Source organism: Rhea pennata, chromosome 1 (genome assembly GCF_028389875.1).
Source record: "Rhea pennata isolate bPtePen1 chromosome 1, bPtePen1.pri, whole genome shotgun sequence".
NCBI classification, from domain to species: Eukaryota; Metazoa; Chordata; class Aves; order Rheiformes; family Rheidae; genus Rhea; species Rhea pennata.
In genome coordinates, this window is record NC_084663.1 from 149,896,277 (window position 1) to 149,922,482 (window position 26,206).

Genomic DNA, 26,206 nt, shown 5'->3' on the forward strand with positions numbered 1-26,206 from the left:
AACTCGTTCCCTGACATTACAGCAAATACGTGCTACCTTCCAAATAGGACATACAGGCTGTATGAGGAAATGAGGGAACTATCATCTGCCTTCATCTATGTTGTGGGATGGTGTCTGTGCTCTCCACCCCAGGATTCATAGCCAGCTTGGCAGCTGTGGTCCCCACGCAAACCAAGCAGTTCAGTAGTCTCTGTGCTGCGGTCACGTATGATCAGAATCAGCACATAGTAAAAACTGATATTCAAGGGATTTTAAAAACCACTCTGATATAAAAAGAAGTATTTCTTTATTAGCTTTGATCAAGGCCTGCAAACTGCAAGTTAATAAGAGTTTTGTCCCCAGTTGCTGCTTTAGAGCTGGCTTGATTGAATTTCAGTACTTTTCTTGTTTAAATTGTAGCCTATGCTGTAAATCTTAACATGTAGGAAATGTGCTGATGTATAGGAATGAATAGATGAGCTAGAAATAAAAATAAACCATTAGGAATCCCCAAAACAGAGAACATAAGGTGAAATGATCATACTAAACAAGAAAGAGTAAGCAATATTCTGGTTCACATAAAATAGGTAAGGAAAATACTTCACCTATAATTTTTATCTTGATTATAACTCTTGAAAACTGTGAAGATGTTTGTAGCTGACTGAAAATACTTGTGGGAAATATCTACATTTTAGCAGTGTTATCTTTTCAATATCTTCCTATGACTTTTATGTACTGCTTTTGTGACAACAGATCCAGTCACAGCTGTTCCACTTTACCAACTGAATTTGGATTAATGGCTTGTTTAAGGTCTTCTGTATATCAGCTTCATGCCCTATAAATTATAGGTCATGTTTTAGTCATGGCATTTTAGAAGTAAAGAAAATGTTTTAAAAGCAGTACATTACTAACAATTTCTACCTTTATTTTCCCTTTTTTGTCCTCTTTCCAACAGAAAATGTAGGAGAAAAATATAGTGCAGGACACTGTTCAAACTTTCTCTGTTTAGCTGTACACAGTTAATATTTCATTTTAGTCTTCACAATGTACAAACTTGAAGCTCAGTGAAGTAAGTGAGAAGGCTGGAATTCACAAACATAGCTGCAAATCCTGTTAGCAGTTAAACACTGCAGGTCTGAAATGCTCCCTAATGTATGTGAAATCCACTATACAAACAAAATATCCACATGGAGTTAAAAAATATTTTCAAACGAGAGGTAAAAATACCAACAGAAGTTATTCCTGTTGAAGTAAATTCACCTTTTCCAAAAAGGATCTATATAGTCATTTGAAACTTAATATCAGATAGAAGAGAGAAGAACAGACAAAAGTGGTTTAGAACAGCCAAGATGTCTTGGTCAAGTGCAAGAGTTGGGTTGTGACAACAGCAGGGGCTGTTACATGGCAACGGAAGAAAAGCCGGAGTGTGTTTAACTTCCAGCAACACTAAAATAAACAGGTAAGAGCTCTAGGCTTGATGGTCATGTTTATGTGTTTCACACCGCGAAGTTCTATCTGGAATATCTAAACACACTCCCAGCTCATGCTCTTCCAGCTCTCACCAGCCTTCCACATCCATGCCTGGGTCTAAATCAGTTATATAAGTAACCTTATTCTAGCTACTCGTAACACAGCCCCTAAGTGGGAGGAGATCCAGGCCATCTTTCAAACCAGCTCTCCGTCCCAGAGATACAGCAGTGGACATTGCAGTGACATTTAAGGGACCTTACTAGGTGGCTGTGACCTAGACTGTCTTCATAGGCTGGCACTCTTCATTCGGTCCTCATGCACTGAGGTAGCTTCTTGTGTCAGTAACATACAGACTTTAAAATGTGCATACCTCTGATCTGCTACAAAGCACAGGTTGCAGTACAGTAATTTTCTGGAAAACAAACAAAGAAAAAACCCGGTTTCTCCAGAAAAGATAGCCCTCACTCTAACTTACAGTCTTTAATTGAAAGCTTGCCTTTACTCAGAGATCCTAAATGATGGGAAATGCAGCATTTTCCTTTGTAAGCTGTTCCAATGTTCAAGTCTCATGGCTGAAAATATCTGTCATTGGTTCTGATTTGGATATGCTTAGATTCAGCTTTCAGATATTAAAATTTTTTTTTGTCCCACAAAGAAAATTACACACTAAAACTCAATCTCTCCCAATCTGTTTTTTGAAGAATTAACAGATTTGTCTTGTGCCTGAGTGTAAGGCAGTTTTTCTAGCCTTCAATTCATTTTGGTGGCTCTTTGTGGCAATCTCTGCAGTCTTTCAAGCTCTTGACAAACAGGACACCAAAATTACATGCTGGTATCTGTGTTGACAACAGAGCTAAATTTAATTCACCGCTCCTCTGATTATATACCCAAGATCTAAGCTGCCAGCTCTGCCCAGGGTGACTGCTCTGGTCCTTGTACGCTGTCACCTTTTAAACTCCAGTAGGGAGTTGATATTTTTGAAGTCACAGTTCCCCACTCTATAGGGATGGCCAGGATCTTTTGCAGGTGTTTTTCTTTGATGTGTGATCCCCGTTTGGCTGTGCCATTAAAGCACATTTTGGCTGTGTCAGCACACATGAAGAAGAATAAACCTGGCTGTGGGAAATGGGAAAGATTCATGGATTCGCTTGTCTGGAGATAAACTTCAAAATTCTGTTTCATTGAGTGATCTAAGTAATTCTGTATCACTGTCCTTTACTCATCACTGTGCCTCTCTTCATCACTTATAAAGTATTATTAGAAATCAAGTATATTTCTCAATTATTGTTCAAAGTGCTGAGCAGAATCAATCCTTATACAGATCCCTGCAGAACATGACTAGAAATACCCATTTATGAATACTCATTTGACAAATAATTTCTGGTATTTGTCATATAGACAGTTTTAGGCATTTAGTATGTTGTATTGATAGTACTAGCCCATGTATCATGCTGGATTGCTTTATGAAGAATTTAAGTATATTTCTTCTGTTGTCCAGTCTCCTTTGTCACAGAAACTTCTAATCTTGTCAGAAAAGGAAAAGCAGACTTTCCTTGTGACCAAATCCATTTTCCATGAGCCTGTGTGGGTTAGTATTAATTATTCTCTCTGCCTTTGCTTCTTCATTAATTTTCAAGGCTTTTTATTATTTATTGTCTGCTAATGCCTAATATCAAGCTCCGCAGCCAAAGTTAGCTTCCTGCTAACACAGAATATGCATGTTCCCATGTTTCTGGGATTTCCATGGTACTCCAACATGTGTTCAAAATTAATAGCAAAACAGGCCATCTTGCTTTTTTTTCTGATGCTAATAAAAATTTTCATCAAATTGTCATTTTGGATAGTTTGCTATCTCCCACAGCAAAGGATTGATATTACAAAAAGTATTTTGCTCCTTGTAGGATTAAAATTCCTCTAACAATTTGCAACCCAGATGCAAGAAAGGCTATGTCTGAAAAAAGAGATGCCAGTATCCTGCCACCAGTAGTGCACAAAAGCAAATGATGAGGAAAGCTGATTAGGAGAATATCCCCAAAAGCTCTTCCAACAGCCAGACAGTATGCTTGAACCTTCCCTTCTTTTGTTGGACAGCATGTTTTCTAATTTGCATTTTTTTCTTTACTTTCTCTACATTCATTATTATATATGTATGAACAGGTGCACATACTCTCACATGCATATGACTGTTTCCATGTTCACTATTAATATGCGTATATTTTAGTGAAAGCTCTGTTAAGAGGAACATTTTAGCCAGGGCTAGGAAAAGCTATGGATATGCGACTTCTGTACCCATTGATGCATTTTCCCTCTACTGACCTAGCTAGGGCAATGTGAATCCCAATGTAACACCACGATTATCTTCATTGCTGGCTTATTCAAGGGGCCTATTCACACAATCCTTTTTTTCTTCACATTGAATAGATTTAAATTGTTAGAAATATTTTTCAGCAGCCCTGTGGAATATATTTATAAGGTAGATCCATTAATGTCTTGTCTGTATAGAGGTATCTATAAAAGAAAATGACTTAAAATTATATCTAGTGGATGATAGGAATTCTGCTTATTTTATGCACTGCAATAATCTATTTAACAGCATAAATTATTATACATTCGTAGGCCGAACAGACAGTCAGAGAGAACAAGCCAGAGTATCTTTGATATGTTTGCCATTTGGTGAGTGCACTGTACAAGAGCAGGTGTCCTTCATTAATTTAATGTATAATTAACAACTCCTTAACATGATTAACACTTCTCTAATTGTGACTGACATGCAAAATAATTCATCAGTCTTTCCACATAGGCATCTTCATTGATCACTGAAATGGAAAACCAAGCCCATCTGATAGTCAGCAATCCAGTGTTTTGGAAAGTTCCAGAGGATCATCCAGCGTTGCCCCCCAAAATCTCTAATTATTTTTGACATAAGAGGCTTTAACAGTACCTCTGATTTTTTTTTTAAAGCTGGCATTCAGCTCTCATATTGAGATGTTCTCCAACAGGTGGCCTTTGGCTGGACAGTTACCAAGTGACACTGGCAGCAGCAATATTCTGCTCCTGTAAGTAGAATATATGGGATGTGACAGAATCAGAAGGCACTATAAAGCACAAGGGAAAAGCATCTGGGTTACCTGTAACTAGTTCTCTCTTCCATTAGATTTCTTTTATAAAGATGAGCTTATCTGACCTTTGCTCTTGTCTTAAAAAAACAAATTTTGCTCTGCCTTTCTCTCCCTTTGGCCTTTATCCAAGTGTTTTCCATTTTCAGAATGGAAAACACTGAGGCCCTTTTCTTCCTGCCCCCTCCCCCCAAGACTCTAAGAGAAACATTTGATTTGGAAAGTCTATTCTCTTTTCAAAAACAAGCCACCAGTGCTTTTCAGAATCTACAACGACTTCCTTTTCTTCTTTGGACTGCAGCATAGACAAAATAGTTGTGTCACCTCATATCCATTGTATAAGGCCTTGATTTTTTGTTTCTTTGTATTAAATCAATACACTATGGGAAAAGGAGTGTGCTTCATTCACCTCTCCTGGGTTGCTTACAGCTTCAAGACTGTTTTACAGAGGCTGGTTTGACTCTTCAGGCAGTAAAGTGATCAGAAACCTCCAGTTTTCTATGAACCAGATGAAAAGGGCAAAGTGCTTCCACTGGGAAGAGGTAAGGATCAGAGAAACAGAAAGCTGGAACTGAATTAATCCTGGAAATTTTGGAAGCCTCGTTTTTATTATCAGATTGAAAGTTTCTCTGTGAAGAAACCCTGGACACTACTCACAGGGCAGCCAGACGTCTTAGGGTGACTGGTCTCTGTTTCAAGGCTCTGTGTGAATTTGGAAAGGAGTTAACCAACAATCTAGGTTCAGATAAAGTATTGTTTCTTCTTAAGAGGCTTAAATACAGAACAGAACCATAGCTGGTCATGTCAATGTCCAGCAGGAGTGTCCTGAGGAAGCAAAGCTCAGGGGACTTTAATTCCCTCATCACCTCTGCCAAGGTTAAGTTCCATGTCATGTAAGGCAGTGGAGCCTGCAGAGCCCCCAGGCCTTATCCACCCTGGGGCTATATCCTCCTGTCATCATGTTTTGAAATGAATTTTTCATGCGTATTCAGTCAGTTGAGAGAGGTGAACACAGGTACATGTTCCCTGAGCTTCCAAAACTGCACTAAGGCAAGGTGAGGAAAGAAGGTTGTGGGCAAGATCATCCCTCTAAACTATCATGAAGAATCAAAACCCCATATGAGAATCCCCCTTGTTGTTTTTTTCAGCTTGCTAACCAAAAGTTAGGCTCAGGAACTACAGTGACAGTAACATGAAGGAGCATTTGTAACTGTCCTTATTCTACTACTGCTGCAGGTATTGCTCTAGCAGCAGAAAAGACCCAGATGCCTTGCTGAATGCAGAAATTATTGGTGAATGAAGTAGACCAAGGGACTAATGATGATGAAAGAAGAAGCAGTTCTGCCCTCTTGTGTACAAGACATCTACTGCATCTATTCCTAAATTAATCTGAAATAATTATACTCCCTGTAATAATAAAAAGGAGGAAATTATACAAATGCTTTGAATGTGTTAACCTTCCCATGAAAAGAAGAACGAGAAAAGAAAGGCTGAAGGCTGACATTCACAATTTAAAGGTAATTTCTTCTGATAAATTAGTTTATAAACCTAAAGTTAATAGACCAATATGAGTAGCTTGGACAGTAGAAGCTACTTTGAACTAATACTTAGAATATGAAACTAAAGACTATGAAAAAATGAATAGTACAGAAACCTCTAAGGGGGAGGCATCTAATTGCTAGGGAAAGTCAACGAGCTGCAAAATTCTATTCATCCATTAAAAGTAAGCTTTTATTTTTTGGTAGGTGAACAAAATGGTTTGTTCATCACAGCAGTAGGGAGTATGCAAGAAGATTTGGGCTGAGGCAAGCATATTTTGCAAGCCTTAATTAAACTAGAAAGGGCAAGAGGTAGCTGATTTTACAGGGGTGGAAAGGTCAGGCTGAGCTTCCCTGTCCTCCTCCTTTCAGCTGTTTTGTCCTGAAACCTCAGCTCCCTTAGTCCCTTATCTGTTCAAATCCCATGTATTAGCTGTGACACTTAAAAATTGTAGTCCTGGAAAGCTTATCTGGATACCAGGACAAAAAGATCAGAGCTTCAGCAAAAAGTGCAGCACAGAGGGTTTCTGGAATACGACTTGATCTTGTCCCACCACAGCACAGAGATGGACTCAACGTCACATGGACCTGGAAGGTCAGCAGCATTCATGGCACCACTTGTTTAAAAACACCCAAGAAAACATCACTTGGCTGGTCATAACAGTAACTATGGTTTCTTCAATTAGCAGATCGGTTTGTGCGTTTATCGCCTGTTACTCATTTTCTGTTTGCAAAGAATTTAGAAAGTTCTGTTCAAGGATGGGGAGAGCCTTCAGATTAGCTTTCCAGGAACAGAATTTTTTTCCTTGTTTTCTTCTTTTTCTTTCTTTTTCTTCTTTTTTTTTCTTTTTCTTTTTTTCTGGAGGGGGACAACAGTAAAAATGGCAAGGCCACACTGCAGAGAAACCTACTAATAGACCACGGAAATGCGGTTTAACAGGCCAGTCAGGTGTAAAATCTGGAGCCAGTTTCAGAACTTGGGCCACAGCAAACAGTGTGATATAATTCATCGCTACTTCTCCAGCAATGCACTGACCTGATAGCATCAGATTTTCTCATGCTTACAAGAAGAAAACAATTATACTTTGGGCCTGAAGATATAGTAATATGTAACAAAATGAATAAACTCTGTACAGTATGTAGGAATGCCATAATCCTAGAAGCAGTAAATGCTGTTTAGGTACATTTTCCTACAGTTTTCTCACTCCTAATTCTCTCCAGGGTCTCTGTTCAAATGTCCGTTTTTAAGTAGTCCAGTGAGATAAGCAAGAAAGTGATCTCGTATGGATTAGACTACTTTTACATGCAGCAAAATTGCACCAGCAACAAATGTGACTCAATAGAGTGTATCTAGTATAATTTCATTATGAAAAACCTTGATCTTTTTCCCTCATAGGACAAAAAGGAATAAGAAAGTGAACAAAGTACATTTTCTGTTATTGAAATAAACATGATTATTATTCTAGTTCCCACTTTTCTGTTAATGGGTCATGAATCAATTGACACATCCTTTTACCCACTTCAAATAGGTTGCTGCAGATCTGGGCTCTGGGGCTTTTTCCATTTGTTCTGTTATTAAACTACATAGTCTTCATCTAACATCTGGATTTTCAGTTGGAAATAGGGACGGGAATAAAGCTGTTCAAGCTCATCTCGAAGCTCAGATTCATCTTTGTTCTGGCCCTGTTCTTTGTGCTATGTGACTAGTTAAGGAATAGCTTAGCAGGCTGCAAACGGAAGATATAAATATATATATATATATACATGCATATGCATTTTTTAAATGAAGGCAGACTGCAATATATTTTTCTTCCTCACTGATATCAGTTTTTCACACATACCAGTTTTTCAAAGGCCAAAATTTTGCATATTTCCATAGCAAGTGCTTCACATTGCTCCTCTTTGTAGGGAACCTGTATGAAAAATGGTTTATTGGGTCATTTTAGTAATTTCTTCGTTTGAAATCATTAGAGAAAAACCATCAACCACAGTGGATAGAAGTAGTGACCTCATTCTGTACACATTTTGACCACTGTGAGTGACTCTCACCTTATTGCTGGTTCAGGGCTCAGTTCTGGAGACAATCTCTGTCCAGGAAGTTAGCTGAACTGTGAGCTTACACCCCACAGTTTCATTTTGAACTTGTGCTTGCATGAAGAGCCTTGCAAATTCTTCAAGGCTATCCTTACCCCAACAGAGCACTGAACAAATTAGCCACCATACTTGTCCCAGAATGAACTGCTTGTGGTGCTGAAGACAAACCTTTTACATTAGCCTGACACTGAGGGGCAGTGGCTTCATCTAGTGATTTCAGCTTGATTTGTTTGCTGTCTTTGGTGTTCCAGGGCACAGCATTATATACACTTACTCCATGTCCCTCTCTAAAACTTTAAATTATAATTCTCCCAGATCTGTCCTAAACTACCTGCTTTTAACCTCCTGCTTAAAATCTTCTGGATTCTTGCCAAAGTTGCCTGACAAACTCCTCTGACCCTTGCCCTGACAATTAGGCAAACATCACTCAAAGCTCCCAAGTATCTTCTATCTTCTTTCCCCTCCTTTCTTTCTTAAAGGGCTGAAACTCATGCACAGTAATGGAAGGCACACAATGTTCCCCTACTGGTTGCTTCTCAGGCCACTTTGTTCTGGTGCTTATGAGGCATGCTGCAAGTGACCCAAGGGAGAGGACCTCCTTGAATCCTACAGGACTGAGAGCATGAGAAGGTTCCTCCTTGCCCTTTTGCCATCCGCTGGGGGCAGCACCACAGCCCCTGCCACCAAGAAGTCAAGACATCGGCAAGAGGTCTTTGGGCTTTACAGCACTGACACTGCTGCTTGCTATTTTTACAGTGATATCTCACTGACTTTTGATCATATTACACAATGGATGCTTTCAATGTGGAGGAAAATGGGAGGAAGGAATTTGCAATAGGCTCAGCAGAGGGCAATATTTGAATGACTAATGGCAAGCAGAGGTTAATTTCCCTTAGCTTGCTTGCAGGCTATCGACCCCTAAAGCTGATCATTAATTGCCTGAAATAGCCTATGTGGTGGTCATTACTGCTTAATTATTCAGATGAAATGAATAATATCAATTCTAGGGCTTCACTTTTCATAATTGGAGAACTGTCTTTTTTCCCAGACACATTCCACATCCAATCCTACATTATTTTCATCCCTGCTTTAATAAAAGATGCTTCATGCCTGTTAAGCTTTAATAAAGTTAAAAATATTTCTCATGTATTAGATACCATATAGAAAAGACATAGCCAGTTTACATTCAGTTATTGTCACATGACTAACCATATCACCACAGGAATCAATCATGGCAAGCAATAAATGAATGATAGGACAAGCTGTATCCAAACTGCAGAGCAGATGCAGACTGTGACACAGTCCCACATTTTGCTGCCCTATGTCCCTGTGACATGAGACACAGAGGCATCCTTTGAGCTCAGACTCCTGAGTTTCATTTCCTGGAAAACAGAGATCAGGGGGAAGCTTTATTTTATTAAGTTGCCTAACTCATACAGAGTGACCCTCCAAAACTCTCATTGCTTGCAGTTCCTCAATTTTGGTCCAAATTCTGCTTCAACTTCTGAAAAAATGCTGCAGCAGATACAGAGGCATCTACATCACGTTAGAGCCGACTGCATCCTGCCTACTGCCTTTGGCATTTTGTAACCGAAGCACCATCCCCTAAGTAATCTGGTGACCTGACCTCGCTGATAGACATTGAGTGTTACCAAATAAAATGTGACTGACAGCTCTGAGTTTAGTACAGAAGGTAAGTGTTTGGGATTATTACCTAGCTTTTTGGCATAGTAGCCTACTAATTAGGGTGCTGCTCAGGAAATGGGAGATGAGCTAACTCCATCTCAGCCAGAGGGAGTCCAGACCTAAGAGAATGGTTTAAGCACCAGGCTGTAAGTGAAATCGAGGGGAGAGTCTGTATCCTCACCTCTAGCGCCTGGGCAAAAGTGAAGAAACGCACATGAGATTTACCAATCCGTAAAGAGAGATCCTCATTCTGTAACCTGCGAGAAATGCACTGGCCGGAGATATACGAGATGATCCTTGACTTGCTCATACTGGCAAAGCCCAAGTTAGTTTGGATTTGTCTTGATTAGGAAATTTGATAGAGAGCCTCAAATCTGTGTGATTACCTCAGCTGTGCCACAAACCCAGGAATCAACTTACCCTACTTCCTCCACCTATATTTTACACAGAAGGAAATGTGTGTGTGTGTGTGTGTTTGTGCACGCATATGTACAACTGGTGAGCTTCATTAGATCCCTGCTATGGATATGCCAGGCACCTGCTACCCCAGCTATCCCAGCAGGAAATCTACACAGTCTTTGTGAATCTAGAGCTAGATGTATTCTGTACTTGTCGTTAGCTCTCAGGAAGGGTATTTGACCTCAAAAATATAGAGACACAATGTGTCTTTATAAGGTGCCAAATTCATCCTAGCTTAGCTGAAACTCCATGCAAGAAATGACACATCAGATCTTCCCTACATGGGTACCTATGTAATAGTTCCCTCCTAGGTAAGTTTTACAGGGTGAAACTCTGTTGCCTGCAGAGTGGAAGAGATCACGCTTGTCAGGTAGTGGTTTCTTCTGCCTGAAGATCAGTGAATTTGTCAGACTGTACAGTCAGAAGAAAAGAAGCACCAGAAGCCAACCAAAGCACAACAGTGGAATTTCGGAGGTTAAGTGAGGTTTGGGCCCATGCCTCATACAGTTCATCAAAAGTCCCTTAACAGCTATTAGTTTTAGTAGCCCAACCTGTGCTCAGATTCCTGAAGCTCGTTCTGTCCATGTATAGTGCAAGGTGTGGGGTTTAGGACTCTTATCTTTCAATGTATGAAATTATTTACAACCTGATTGTCTTTTATGTAGTACTATTGTTACTATGTTTACATTCATTCAGAAGCAAAAATATAGGATAATTCTGTATGCACTACACTTGACAGCTCTTGCTGAAGGCAAGTTGGCATACCAGCATACTGGTTTAGGAATGTATGGGAATGGGAAATGCGAAAAATGGACCTACTGGTTAAAAGAATGGGCATCACCTTTTCAGGTACTTCTGCTATGAGCAACATTTTGAGAATGCACCTCTGTTTCTGTTTATCTATCTGTGTGCGTACAAATAATGGCTTGACAAACAGTATTGCTCCGATAAAGCTTATGTCCTAAATAACATGTTCCCAACAGGATGCTGCCATTGGATGTCTTTGGCAAACTGGCCTTATTTGCATAAGAACACTTTCTTTATCAGTCTAGAAAAGCAAAGAGGATGCTGGTGTACCCTGCAGGATTTCGTGTTGCACAAATCTGCTTTTCAATATAGCACTTTCTGTAGACTCTGTTGAACAGAATGGGATTCGAGCATCCCACGTTTTGATACACAGCTAAATGCTGCGTGAAGTTGTAAGGAAAAAGTGAGGAGAAGGAAAGGTATTTGCTAGGGACAGTACAGCTTAAGGAACTCCACATGGGCATGCTTGCACTGGTAAATTAAACAGGGCCAGACTGTAAGCTTGAGTGCTGTTCCCTCAAATGTTCATGCTGTTTATCAGTAGCATGCTCCCTAAACAAGTCTGGCCAAGGCAATCAGCATCCCACTACCTAGTCCCTGGGTGCAATTCAGAGATTAAGATGTGCACAGGACAATCCTAATATGAGCCTGGACATGGCCACACAGTGAGGGGAGGAGAGGCAGTGCAGTTTAGCTGTGTAGATAAGACCATGCTATGCCACTTGGCTTCCAAGCTAGAATCAGTCCCTTCTCCATTTTACATAAAGTATAGACATAGCCTATGGGCCTAAATATTGTGAAATTTGCATTCTCATCCCCTGAAGAAATTTGTGTGAGAGCTGAATCATCATAGGGTTTGCACAGAATAGGACTCCTGAGTACCCTCTGAGGAACCTAAGGGTGCCCACTGCTGCTGGGTGAGGAGAGCCAGGTAAGGATAGCTACAGCAGGCCTCAGCTTCTTTGGAGAAGCTCTAGCAGCTGCTGCTGAGCTCTTTGGGTTGCCTCTGCTTGGAAGGTAATGGGGCACTTGTTCTAGCTGGTTCCTGGCTATGGAGGATTAAGTACCCTTTAAGGCAGTGTTCAGGAGAGGCCTGTGCAGAAGCCAGACCAGAGCACAGCTAACAGGTTTTGTTACAATTTGTGGAGAAGAGTACAAAGAGCTTGGCAACTTCAGGCTAGCACATACAGACCCAGCTATGGGCATAGTCCTCAGCTGCTACTGGAGCAACTATCCCTGCAACATCAGAGGATTCTACTCAGACAGAGCTTCAGCAGGAGGATGCAGCTCTGCACATCTCAGGCTGCAGGGAGGGCTTGGGGCCTCACACTGAGGCTGGGACTGGTGGTCTCTTTGCCTGCAGGAGATGTACAATGGTTGAGAAACTGAACCACCGAGTCAACAAACTGTGGGAGGAGGTCATTAGGCTGTGCAACATCAGAAACGATGAAAAAAAGATTGACCAGACCTTCTCTGAGACTCTGTGCCTTCAGGAGCTCAAACTTCCACTGTAGCAGAGGGGCAGGCAGAGTCAGTGCCTATTAAGTCAGAAAGTAGAAACTTCCATGATAGTGAAGGCTGGAAGCTGGTGACTTCTAGCACTTCTTCCATCTGAAGACTTAGAACTTTGGAAGAGGTTCACTGTCCTTGTAGCTGTAGAGGAGCTGAAAATATTTTGAAGAGGAGCATCAGGCCAGCTGAGCCTTAGCCGAAGCACCAAGAGAAAGAGGCAAGCATTTGCAGTGGGACACTCACTGCTGCAGGGGATTGAGGCCCTCATTTGCTGACTTGATCTGACATCTAGGGAGGTTTGCTGCTTCCCAGGGGCTCACATTCAAGATGTTGTGGAAAGACTGCTGGGCTTGTCCAGCCCTTGGACTGTCACCACCTGCTGCTCTTCCATGTGGGCACCAATGATACTGCCAGGAAAGTAATGAGTATGACTACCTGGCTATGGAGATAAGGACAAGCACATGTGGGTCCGGGTGGTGGTCTCCTCAAGCCTAATGGGGAAGGGGAAGGGCCTAGAAACACCAAATGGATACTACAGATCAACAGTTGGTTGCACAGCTGGTGTCAACAGCAGAGTTTTGATTTCTATAACCATGGGACCCTCTTTAAGAACTGAAAACTGCTTAGTAAAGATGGGATCCACCTCAGAAAACAGGGTAAAAAATATCTTTTCCAAAAGGCTAGCCAACTTGGTAAGAAGGTCTTTGAATTAGGAATGACAGAATGTGGGAGAAAATGACCAATAGTCAAGTAAGGAAATGGTGGACAAGGCTGGTAACCAAAGGTCAGGGGTGATGTAAACACCAGGGACCTCTTAATCAACAAAATAGAACTGAAGTGGAATTGCCCCAAGCATATGCAGGTAAATAAGGAAGTGCCTATGGAACTGCATTATAGGAAGAGGTCTCATGCTCTTTCTAGGAAATCAAGACACTGTGGTTCCTCTGAAGTGCCTGTACAATAATGCATGCAGCATGGTGAGCAAATGGGAGGATTTTGAATTCTGCAGGCAGTTAAAGGGCTATGATCTCATTCAGATAACAGAGGTGTGGCAGTTCACATGACTAGAGTGCTGTGATGGATGGATACGGGCTCTTTAGGAGGGACAGGCCAAGCAGATGAGGGAAAGGAGTCACCTGTTAGTGGGAAAGCAGTCAGAATGCATGAAGCTTTGACTGGGGAAAGGTAAGCAGTCAGTCAAGAGTCTGGTTTTCATGAGGGACTTCAACCACCCTGGTATCTGCTGGAAAGACAACACAGCTAGGCACAAACAGTCCAGGAGGCTCATGCAGAGCACTGATAATAACTTTTTGACATACATGGTGGAGGAATCAACAAGGAGAGATGTGCTGCTAGACCTTATACTGACAAAAAGGGAAGGGCTAGCTGCGGACGTGAAGGCTGGGGGTGGCGTTGGCTGCAGTATCCATCAGATGGTGGAGTTCAGGATCCTGTGTGGAGGAAGTAGGATCGCAATCCTGGACTTCAGAAGAGCAAACTTTGGCCTCTTCAGAGACCTACTGGAAGCAATCCCATGGTTTAAGGCCATAGAGGGAAAGAGAATTGAAGAAAGCTGGTTATTTTAGAGCATCACTTTCTCCAAGCTCAGGAGCAGTAGTGCATCCCTGTGAGTAAGAAGTCCAGCAAAGGAGGCAGGAGACCTGCTTGGATAAGCAAGGAGCTCCTGGCAAAACTCAAACAGAAGAAGAAAGTATACAGAATGTGAAAGAGGGGACAGCCATTTGGGAGGAATATAGGAAAATTGTCAGAGTATGTAGGGATGTTACAAGAAAGGCTAAGGCCCGTTTGTAATTAAGTCTGGCAAGGAATGTCAAGGACAACAAGGGATTCTTCAAATACATCAGTAGCAAAGGGAAGACTAGGGAAAATGTGGGCCCACTGTTGAATGAGACGTGTGCCCTAGTGACAAAGGCTACAGAGAAGGCCGAATTACTGAATGCCTTCTTTGCTTCAGCCTTTACTGCTAAGGCCAGCCCTCAGGAATCCCAGAGCCTAGAGACAAGAGGGAAAGTCTGGAGAAAGGAAGACTTTCGCTTGGCCGAGGAGGATCAGGTTAGAGATCGTTTGGGCAAACCTGACAACCACAGATCCATGGACCCTCATGGGCTGCACCCACGGGTACTGAGCGAGTTGGTGGATGTTGTTGCTAGGCCGCTCTACATCATCTTTGAAAGGTCATGGAGAACAGGAGAGGTGCCTGAGGACTGGAAGAAAGCCAATGTTGCTCCAGTCTTCACAAAGGGCAAGAAGGAGGAGCCAAGCAACTACAGGCCAGTCAACCTCACCTTCATCCCTAGAAAGGTGATGGAACATCTCATCCTGAATGTCATCTGCAGACATATGGAGGAAAAGAAGGTGATCAGGAGTAGTTAGCATGGATTCACCAAGGGGAAACCACACTTAACCAATCTGATGTCTTTCTGTGATGGGATGTGTTCATCCCATCACTCCTCTCCAGCTCCTACCTCCAGCTGAGTAGGGGAGGGGAGAGCAGTGGAGGTTGTGTACCTTGACTTCAGCATGGCTTTTGACACTATCTCCCATAACATCCTCCTAGGTAAGCTCAGGGAGTGTGGGTTAGACGAGTGGACAGTGAGGTGGATTGATAACTAGCTGACTCAATAACTTCTGCACTATTAGAAAGATCAAATCTTGAACGCCATCCTTGTTTTCTTTTTAGTCTATTATTATTTTCATTCTAATTATTCTCCAGTGACAGAAACAGGCTCTGTGGTTCAGAATTCATTGGTAAAATGAAGAAGCTATGCAGAAACAGGGGGAAATGGAGGAACTGAGAGGAGGGAGAAGAGGAATGCCCTGCATCTCCTCGCTACATCCCTGTGACAGCTCTCCCGCATATGTTCATCACAAACATCCTGAGGTTGTAGCGTATTATTGTTGCTATATTACTGCCCTACTTGTCAGTTCAATGGCATAAGTGAGCTCCCTGATGGGAGAGGATCAGAATGCAAAAAGCTTTCTGTGGAGGTTATTTCATGAATGGAGAGCAGCAAAAAGTAAGGCACTGGAATAGGAGTAGGAAACAGAGAATGAAATGATGCCACAATCTTTATCAGGGTAATGGAATATGAAAGGAAGGTCAGAAGAATACTTGATGGGGCAGAGCCACACAGGGCCTCAATTATGAAGGGAGGGAGACAGGCACTGAGTCCAGTGTGATGGAGATCCTTCCTTTTAACTGATCCAAGAAGGGGGGTGAGCAATAGGAAAATTTCTTTTAGTCAAAATGCGTAAGGTCCTTCCTTCTTAAGAAATACTGCTTTGGGGAAATCCCATGGAGTAGAGGATTCTTAGGTTTTGTTTCTCACATTCTTCCCTTACATTTGCAATAATTTCCATCCTTGTTTGCACACTAAAGTTTCTTACAAGTCATCTCTGTGCTGCTCCAAACACAGAGTTACAATCATGAATTTGGAGGAGGGGAGGTAGCACCATATCTTGGCTGCTATTTGTAGGTGGCTTCTTATCCAATAAGCCAAACTGCTGTTTCTAATGCCATGCATGCCACGTCACAGATGGAGGGGTGACACGTCAGGTGAGCATATCACCCATGCTTAAAGAAACCTTGATCAGTGGCACGCTCCCCTACAAAAGCCTAGCATCTCCTGTGTCCTAGGACCTCTCATTTCAGACACCTCTCCTAATTTCATGTTGTCTCTTGCATCAAGGGAGAAGAGATTTGAAAGAATAAAGGAAATAATAGAAAACTTTTAGGCTTCTCCTTTCTCCATTGAATTAATCAGTTCTGGCAGATTTGTGGCTTCCTATGACCCTGAAGTTTTAGTTTCTGTTAGCACATCAAGCACTGATTTCCTCTTTTTTTCTCCTGCAGCAGCCATTATAGTGATCTTTCTCAAATCTGACAGGGACAGGGCTTATTTCCAGTAAAAGGGCATCATATTTAGCTGTGTAGGGTAAGTGAGGTTAGGAGAATAGGTACATGGCAATAATTAGAACTCAGAGGGCAGCAGACTTTCAATATATTTGTATAGTTAAATGTAACAAGTTCAGACACTATCATTTATTTTTTCATTTTCTGCAAAAAAAAACCTCTCATTTTTTTTCTCTTTGTGAGTGCTTTCCTATTTCACTCAGCCTCTGTGTTTTAAATGTTGTTAGACTGTGTACACGAAGATATACCTTCCGCCTTGGGGAAGATCCGAGGTAAACAGAGAAGCGACGTACAAATGGTGAGGGGGAGAGAGTGATCTAATCAACTGGCCGCAAGCTTTGTACATTGTGACAGGAAAAGCATACAGAGCAAAGGAAAGCAGGCTTTAGTCTGCTGAAAGATGCGCACTGCTCTGCCCAATCTTTTGTTTGTCCTTGTCTTTTCACTCTCTTCTCCCTTATGCTCTTCTTTGTGATTCTCGCGCTGAGATGGTTTAGACCTGGGGGAGGCATGGCAAGGGCTCCCATGCACATATTGGCTGGTTTGCTTGTTTTCTGATTTAGTTTACTGGCTGTCTCTGTCTCTCCTCCTGGCCTTCAGCCCCGGACAGTAACTAGGCTTCTCCTTGCTAAATTTGGCTCCATTCCTTTTCTACTGTCTGGTGAACACCTAACACCTGCTAATGGTCTTTGGCTTTTTGTCATTTCCATATGCTTTCCATATTGCATGCTAGGATGGAAGAGAGGCTTTTCTCCATCCCTCCTCTCACCAGCCCCAAGCTCCTTTTCAGGTGCAGAATCTGAACTCAGCAATACCAAGGCATTTCCTCTATCCTGTACTCGTGCTTCACTGTATTGTTCATCTTTGGGTGAGGTGAGTGAAGAGAGCTAAAAATAGCTCCCTGGATTGAAATATTTTATTTTGAAACTTTGGATTCCAAACAGGTCTCTATTTTTAAAATTCCCATCTTTAAAACATTAGATGCTTGAAATTTAAAAAGAAAAAGATGAATGCCTTTTTTTCCAGGGCAAATTAAATATTACCTTTATTTATTTATTTTAACGCCCATTTGGTCAAGCTGGAAAATCACCTGGAGGTGTATGAATATACCTCAGGGCTTCTTGTCTCTTTCCCTTCCTCCAAGTGAGCCATAAATACCAAAATAAAACCGAACACTCCTGGCGGCACAGTGTAATCATGGCACAGTGTAATCACGCAGTGATCTAAGAGCGCAGCTGGTGTCACTGAGCCTGCCCGGCCGCGCAGCCGGCTCCTCCTCGCTGCCTGCCTGCGTTGCGCTGAAGGATATCCCTCTGCGGGCAGCTGCAGGAGGGGCAGCCGCGGCGCAGCAGCCTGACCCTGCAGCGTTGCAAGTAGGAGCTTTTACACTGTCAGCACTAGAACTGGGACGGAAATGGGTGAATTTTCTCTAAGGTGCCCTCAAGTGTGGCTGAAAGCAGAGTCTGGCCTCTGAGCTTCCCCATAGCACCGCCAGACCTTGGACTTTGTTTCAGCCTTTAGAAATGCCCTGTCACAGAGAAGCTTTGATTTATAGATGCTCTGAGTCACCCAGCTGCCACAATACCCACAAAGCACGCTGTGGTCCCACAGGGAGAATTGCAAAGGGCTCCCACTGGCATCACAACACGCTGGGCTTCGCGTGGCAATGTTGCAGTGGGGCCCAGCTGAGAAGCTCTTCCCCTTGACCTTGCAGGATGATGTGATGAGACTCCAAAAGGAAGGAGAACCACATGCACACCTGGCACAGAGCCACAGTGGATGCTTCAGACATACAGACTCCAAGGCGATAAAAACCCTGGGACAAAACTCTAGCAGAATAATGAATGATACAGTAGGAGAGTTCAGAGATCTGACATGAATGTAAGAAACTTCCTCTATCCATCAATATCCTGTGCTTGAGAGGGTTAGCCAGTGGAAAGACAGGCACATGGCAAGGCCTATCTTCTCTTTTTCCATCCTCCTTTCTCATAGTGTGTCCTGGGAAGAGTTATCAGCCCACAGCTATCCATTTCACACCTCTCCGAGATAGCTAGGACAAGGGTCCTGGAGTGACGAGTTGCATTCCTGGCTTGCACCCAAACCGCCTGAGTGCACTCGGACAAGTCATCAAATTCTCCAGCGCTCATCCCCAACACCCCCCAATTAACAAAGCTCATATTTTCTCTCTCCAGCACTTTTCCGTCTCTGCAGCAATTGTAGGCTCTTCAGTCTGGATTCATCCTACTTGATGCATGTAACTGAAGTGCCAGGTAAATGGCTTGTTCCCACCATTGTCTCTATTTATAGAACCTGGAAGGACAGAGATAGACAGTTCCAAAGGGCAATTCAGATACGAGGTTGGATGTTCTGGTATAGCATGAGTCTGAGCTGCAAGTGCCTTTCTTTGAGTACACAGTATCTGGCATAAGGTGCTCAGTCATAGCTGGGACCTAGATGGTACAACAAGTAAAAAAAGTACATTAGCAAGGTGACTTCAGTGCTGGACTTCAATTAAATGTGTGAAATGTGACAGAGACTTCATATCCATCTGTTAAGAAAACTTTGGCTGCTATCTATAAAGTTCTTCCCAAACGTATTTTAATTGCTTAGCCTTAGAATCAATTGCATGTTCTCTGAATTCTCAGAGAGAACTGTAGCTACCACTGCACAGAGTTTCTTCTGATACCACATTGCACCAAAAGTACCATTACCATTTTTAGTGGCAGATAATAAAAGATAAAGATTTTTAAAGCAACTTCTGAATTTTCTGCTCAGAAATATCTAACTTCATTAATACAGACCTATGTGAGCTTGAAAGGCTATTTTTGCTGACCCAGCTCAAAAAAAAAAAAAAAAAAAAAAAAAACCAAAACAAAAAAAAACCCCCCAAGATTTAAGCAGAAAGAAGGTTGCATCAGTGGGATTAAAACTAAGGGCAGACTAGTACGTAAGGCCAATAGTGAGCTGACACGGTTTGGCAGGATGGAGCCCTGCTGTCAGTCTCACTGAGGTGAGCTGATGTCTTTGCAGGACTGTGAGGAGGATGTGTGTGCTCTTGCAGCTCATCCTCTTCCTTCCACTCCATTAGTCCTATTCCTCCCACGTCAGACTTGATAGAGGAAGGGCTTTGCTGCACTGCTGAAGGTATAGGAAACTAAACTGTGTTTTTCTAGGTAGCTTAGGAGAGAGGGTTATCGATCCTAGCCAAAAACCCACCCTGCAATTTTTCACACCATTGGAGGACTAGAAGGAAGATGGAGCCTTGCCTAGCCACTTCCTCTATCAAAGAGCAGTCAGGCCCCTGGGAGGGTAAGGGGTAAAATTTTCCCTGTTTGCACTCTCAAACCAGCATGGCAAGAGTAAAACTTGAGATAGACTCCACCAGACAACAGACGCACTAGGATGCACCTCCAGAGCCTGGGCAGGAGAGGGGACAGCAGTGATGGTTATTTCATAGGAGTAAATCAGTTTGGTCACTGCTTTTACCTGTCAGGCGCTTGACAACAAGACTAGATTGCAGGAAATCTTATTCCATATCCAGCACTGACTTTGTTATGTAAATTTGTGTGAGCTGCTTGATTTCCTTTTCCAAGGCTTCTCCCTCAGTAATTTGCAGTTAATATTTATATATGCTTAATTAACACACAGTTTATACATATAAACTTTATTACAGTGCTGCAGATTAGTTAATCAATACATGGCCAGACTCTTCCTTGACTGCAGATTTTTATGTGTGCAAATGGGATCTCAACTCACCTGCTGCAAAGTGCTCATGCAAAGTGAGAATTAAATTGAACTTTATAAATAAATCCTTCAATGGTACAAGAGTGTATAATTTTGAGTATGTTATTTCAGATGAGCAGTACAGAAAAATAACACCTCATGGCAGAATGCATGGCAAGGACACAGGTGGGTAAGTTAGGGACTTACGTCCCTAAGTATGTCTCTACTGATCATATTGTTTGCATGTCTGCATTCATCCAATCAACTTGTCATCTAAAGATGTACTTAAAGCAAATTCAGTGCTTGGTAAAAATCCATCCATAGCTCACCTCCAGTCTGATTCTCAATAGGAAACAATAAACGGTGCCTACATTTAATAACCATCTTTTATGAACGGTGCCTATTTGAAGTGATGGGCTTGTAGAGCCACCTTTTACCGCCAGGGGTCATAAGCAAAACATTGCAGCTCAGCCACTGATCTCCTCACTCACCATCCTGAAGAGAGAGCAGTGGAAGAATCAGCAAAAATATCGCTTCATTCACAGTAAGGAAAATGAAGACTATATTATACAAAATCTGAAGCAATTTAGAGGTTAGGTGGCAAGGTTACTGATGCAACCATCAGTTTTTGAGTGTGGGTGCTGGCAGACCAGCAGCAAGATAATGCAGTACTCGAGGCCTGCCCAGGGCTGAGGAGAGGGGCAGGATCACCTCCCTCAACCTGCTGGCAACAGTCTTCCTAATGCACCCCAGGAGACCATTGGCCTTCTTGGCCACAAGGGCACATTGCTGGCTCATGGTCAGCTTGTCATCCACCAGCACTCCCAGGTCCTTCTCTGCAGAGCTGCTCCCCAGAAGGTCAGCCCCCAGCTTGTACTGGTGCCTAGGGTTATTCCTCCTCAGGTGCAGGACTCTGCACTGGCCCTTGTTGAACCTCAGGAGGTTCCTGTCTGCCCAGCTCTCCAGCCTGTCCAGGTCTCTCTGAATGGCAGCACAACCCTCTGGTGTATCAGCCACTCCTCCCAGCTTGGGATCATCAGCAAACTTGCTGAGGAGGCACTCCATCCTCTCATCCAGGTCCTTGATGAAGAAGTTGAACAGGATGGGACCCAGTACTGAGCCCTGGGGGATGCCACTAGCCACAGGCCTCCAACTGGACTCCACGCCACTGATGATGACCCTCTGAACTCTTCTGGAGCATCTGCCCTATGAAGAATGGTTGTGAGAGCTGGGCCTCTTCAGCCTGGGGAAGAGAAGACTGAGGGGGGATCTTATCAACGTGTATGAATACCTGAAGGGAGGATGTCAGGGGGACAGGGACCAAACTCTTTTCAGTTGTCCCATGTGACAGGACAAGAGGCAATGGGCAGAAATTGAAGCACAGGAAGTTCCACCTGACCGTGAGGAGGAATTTCTTCCCTGTGAGAGTGACAGAGCACTGGCACAGGTTGCCCAGAGAGGTTGTGGAGCCTCCTTCTCTGGAGATCTTCAAGGCCTGCCTGGATGCAACCCCGTCTAACATGCTCTAGGTGACCCTGCTGAGCAGGGAGGTTGGACTAGATGATCTCCAGAGGTCCCTTCCAACCTTACTGATTCTATGGTTCTATGATTCTAAGAAGATATGCTGCTCATCCTCTGCTGAGTATAACACAGACATTTGTGTATTGACACTTGTTGCCCTTTTAAGTTTACTTGTTCGTGAACTCTTCCACAGAAAAAGTTTTTGTGTTTTTCAAGAATATACATGCAGAATTTAAAAACCATGTAGAAACCTGTACGAATATTCAAAAAAAAAAAAAAAAAAAAAAAAAAAAGAAAGAAAAGAAAAGAAAAAAAAAAGGCACTTGCAACTTTCCTGAAAATGTTTTTACTATTTGCAAACACATTTATGGAATGCTAGAAAAGTGTCTGAGTATAATCAGCAATGCCCTCAGAGAGAGGGAATTTTCCTAGCCATAAGGCCTGGATCAGCTCAGGGACAGGAAGCAAGACCACGTGATTTCGCTGACCAGACATAAGACATAAAAACTGGAAGGGCTGAAGAAAGCTTAGCATGAAAACCAGCTTAAGTATACCCATAATATAAACCTTTAAACAGTTATTTGAGTCACAGGCTGTAAACTATGTGCAGACAATTTGCAAAAGAAAATATGTTTTCTTTGTCAGACAAATTATTCACAATGAATAACTTGATCCTCTCTCCCTGTGCATTCGTGAACATTTGTCTATGAAGTATATTGGAAAAGGGAGAACTGAAGATGGCAAAACAAAATTGTCATTTTTAAAAATCAAAAAATATCAAACCAAGCAATTCTGCTGTAACAAAAGTTTTGCAATTCTCATGTAAAGCACCATCTTGTCCTGGCCAGAGCTCTGTGCATTGACACTTACCAGGATTAGTTGTCTTCCTATGAGGAATAGATACAAGGAGACATAAATGGCATCAGACATAGAAAAAATGACACTAATGAGGCAGAATTTCCCAATTCCCTCTGCAGTCTTACAACTCTATAATCCATAATTTTAATATATAAAAGAGTAGTTATGAAAAAAGCAGGTGCTCTGAGAAAGTCCCACAGTCAGTCTTTCCTGAGAGATAAAGTTCTCGATGAAAATGAAGTTTATTTTTCAAAAATGGTAAAATGCATTTCTGAGCAGTGGCTAAAAATACGCTTCATCTTACAGTGAGTTATTACTTACCACTCTGAAAGAGAAGTTTATTACAGAAATCCTGACAGCTCATTAACTACCTCACTAAAGAATGGTTGTGCTGTAATAAAATTACCATCACTCCATCTCTACAGCAAAAGAAAAGATAAAATGTACCAGAAGTTTACATATTGCATTCAGTCAACAGTTGCAGAAATGGAGACCCTCAACTCCCAAGTTAGTGTCATGGTCATGTTGCCATGAACCCTGGGAAATGAATGTCTTCTGTAGAGAAAGACCACCAGGGCTCCTCCATTTCTGCCCTATCGTTGTGGGAAGATGCCAAGGAGCAATTGTTGCAAGCAGCTTGTTTAACATTTGTACTGCTTGGCCACCTTCTTCAGCATTTCTTGAACACCTCCATCAACTAGGATTTCTTCTTGCCTCAGCATGACAGGGAGCTCCTGGGGTAGGGAACAGTTTCTGAGACATTTCTGCTATTTCTAGCAGCTTCCCACGGAAAAGTGCTGGTCCACCTTCTGTCACTCTGAAGTAACATTAACCTTCTCTGACAGAGATTTGTTTAACCTGTTTTTAAAAAAATCTATCGTGAAAGAAGTTCAACAGCATGTGTAGGTTTGAGGACTTAACTACATTTTCACTGATGTAAATCAAGCCAATTATCTTTTGTCTTGTTCTTAGCAGACAGAGAGAAAGTTTGATCTCCTCTATTTTTATTATAATCTTTAATAAGCCAAGGGACTGGTATGTGTTCCTGACCTACCCTCACCCTTATTTCCCAGTCTTCCCTAGCCTAAGCAGAGTGAAATCCCTGAATTTACTCATAAGTAGTATTTTTTAACTCTCCTATCATATTTATTTTTCTCCTCTGGTCTCTCCACATGTTGTCATATCTTTTTTTAAAGTGTGGTTGTCAGACCTGGATAGAATAATGCTCTAGCTGAGGCCTCATTATTATGGATCAGAGCATATTAAATATTTTTCCTGTAGCACCACCACACACACATTTTTATTTTGTGAAACACTACAACTATGAAATCCTTTTACACTGTGCTCGTGACATACTGTTAGTTCTCCATGGTGTGTTTGTGCAATTAAGTCTTATGACTAAAGGAAGCATTTTGCCTTTCTTTTTACTGAATTTCGTCTTGTAGACCTTCGATCACTTCTCCAGCCTGATCATTCTAAATCTTATCCCTGTCCTCCAAAGTACTTGCATGCCTTCCAAGCTTGGTGTCAGCTATGAATGGCAGAACAGCATTTTCTGTTCCATTGCTTAACATAACCAAACCTCAGGCAAATCCCTGCTGACCATTACTTGAAATGCGTCTCAGTTTGACAAAAGTGCTTATCTCTCCAGGCCTGTTTTCCCCTCAGTTTGTGGTGTAGGTAGCTTGCGATGATGTCGGGTAGAGAATGAGTAGGATTCAAATGCAGACGTCCAAATTAACACCTGCTTTTTAAGCGTCTACTTGTGAGCTAAGTGTCTAAGCTGCCATTGTAGTCAGTGGAGCCCAGAGAGCTGTTCTGCTCATCCTTAGGCAGACTCTGCTTGGTCAGAAGAATTTATCCCCAGACTCCCTTGGCTGTCCTGGCTAATGGCTCTGTTCGGGTGTCCACAGCTAAGCGTACAGTGATACCCTTAGGGGAGCTGTATGGGGCTGGCAGATCTGACACGGGGGCCTATGACAGGTCCATCCCCCTTTGGAGTGGTAGCTGGAGGTCAGCCAGGATGTCCTAAGGCAGCTCAAAGACTACTAGGTGCCTTTATGTGAGCAACTGCATTGAGGCCTAGACTTCTCCACTACGCAGGAAGCTTAGACATCTGGGTTACATGTAGACACCTGCATGGTAAACAACAGAAATTTATATGCGTGTATCTGAAGCTGAATCTCATCCTACCTATCTCCAGTTTTGCTTAGGGGAATGCCATGCAGAGCAGAGTGAAAAGCCATACGAAGGTAAAAGCAAATCACTTCTGTTGTTACTCTTTAGGCCAACTGTTTAGTCAAAGACTGAAATTAGATTGATTTGACAAGATTCTTCTTCATGATAACTCCATAATGACTGTTTTTCAATCACTGTTTGTAGGTGTGTCCCTCCCCCTCGTATGAAAGTATGTACCATATTTGCCCTTCTGTAGTTTACTGAGCTCTCCCATAAGCTCTTGAATACAGTTGTTAGTGTTTCCAAGATTGCTTCAATTTGCTATTTGAGTATTCCAGTGCATGTTTTCGGGGTGTTATCAATCTGAATACATTTATTTTATTTAAATATTTCTTAACATCTTCTTTTGCAAGTTAATCCTGCTTTTCTACTCCCTTATAAAAATTAATTATGTTAAATAGCTAGTCCCGATTAACATTTTTTAGTGATGACTGAAACTGTTGAATACTTTGGTCATTGTTGCCCTTCTCCCTAGCAAATTGCTGGACCTGTGCTTTTCTTTCTCTTCCTCTTACTTTCCATGCATTCCTCATTTTCTTCCGTGTCCCTTTCTCTTAGTAACAGATTTTACATCTTGGCCATTCCATAACTAATATTTCATACTATGGATGTGAGAACAAGTGGAGCAATTTTGTTCTTCCTTCTTGAGGACCAGATATTGGAGTCAGTTAGTGTTAATATTATCTAATAATAGTAAGAAAACCAATAGTGTTGATTTTCATCTTTTGTGTGCCAGTGCTATATTGTTGCTTGATTAACTCAGCAAATGTATATGAAATGACAGAGGAATTTTTTTTATAGAATGCTGTGCAGTAGTCTTTATGTGGCAACGGACTTGCATGAGACAAAATTGAACAATATAGGTTATACCCCTGGATTAATCACATCAAGTCTTGCATCTTTGCTTCCATCATCTACTTTCAGGTTATTAAGGTCATGTTATTGCCATGTTTTCCCTTATAGTCAATCGAAATAGCAATCTAGACACTAACAGTAGCTGTTAAACAGGGCCATGTTTGAAAAATGACTATTTTTTTGTTGGTAATTCTAGTCAATTCCAAATGTTTAAATTCAAATTAGCAAGAATTTCTGGACTCCTTGCAAGTGCCTAGAAGCAAAGGCCGAAAATATTTGCTAAAAACAACTAGCACAGCATTCAACATGGTTGTGATTAAAGCTTAAAATGGTCTTGGACGCAATCTTTTGAACTTCAAATTCTGGCTCACATGATAGATTAATGCAGGAAAGGTTTACACTTCATTATGTTGTAA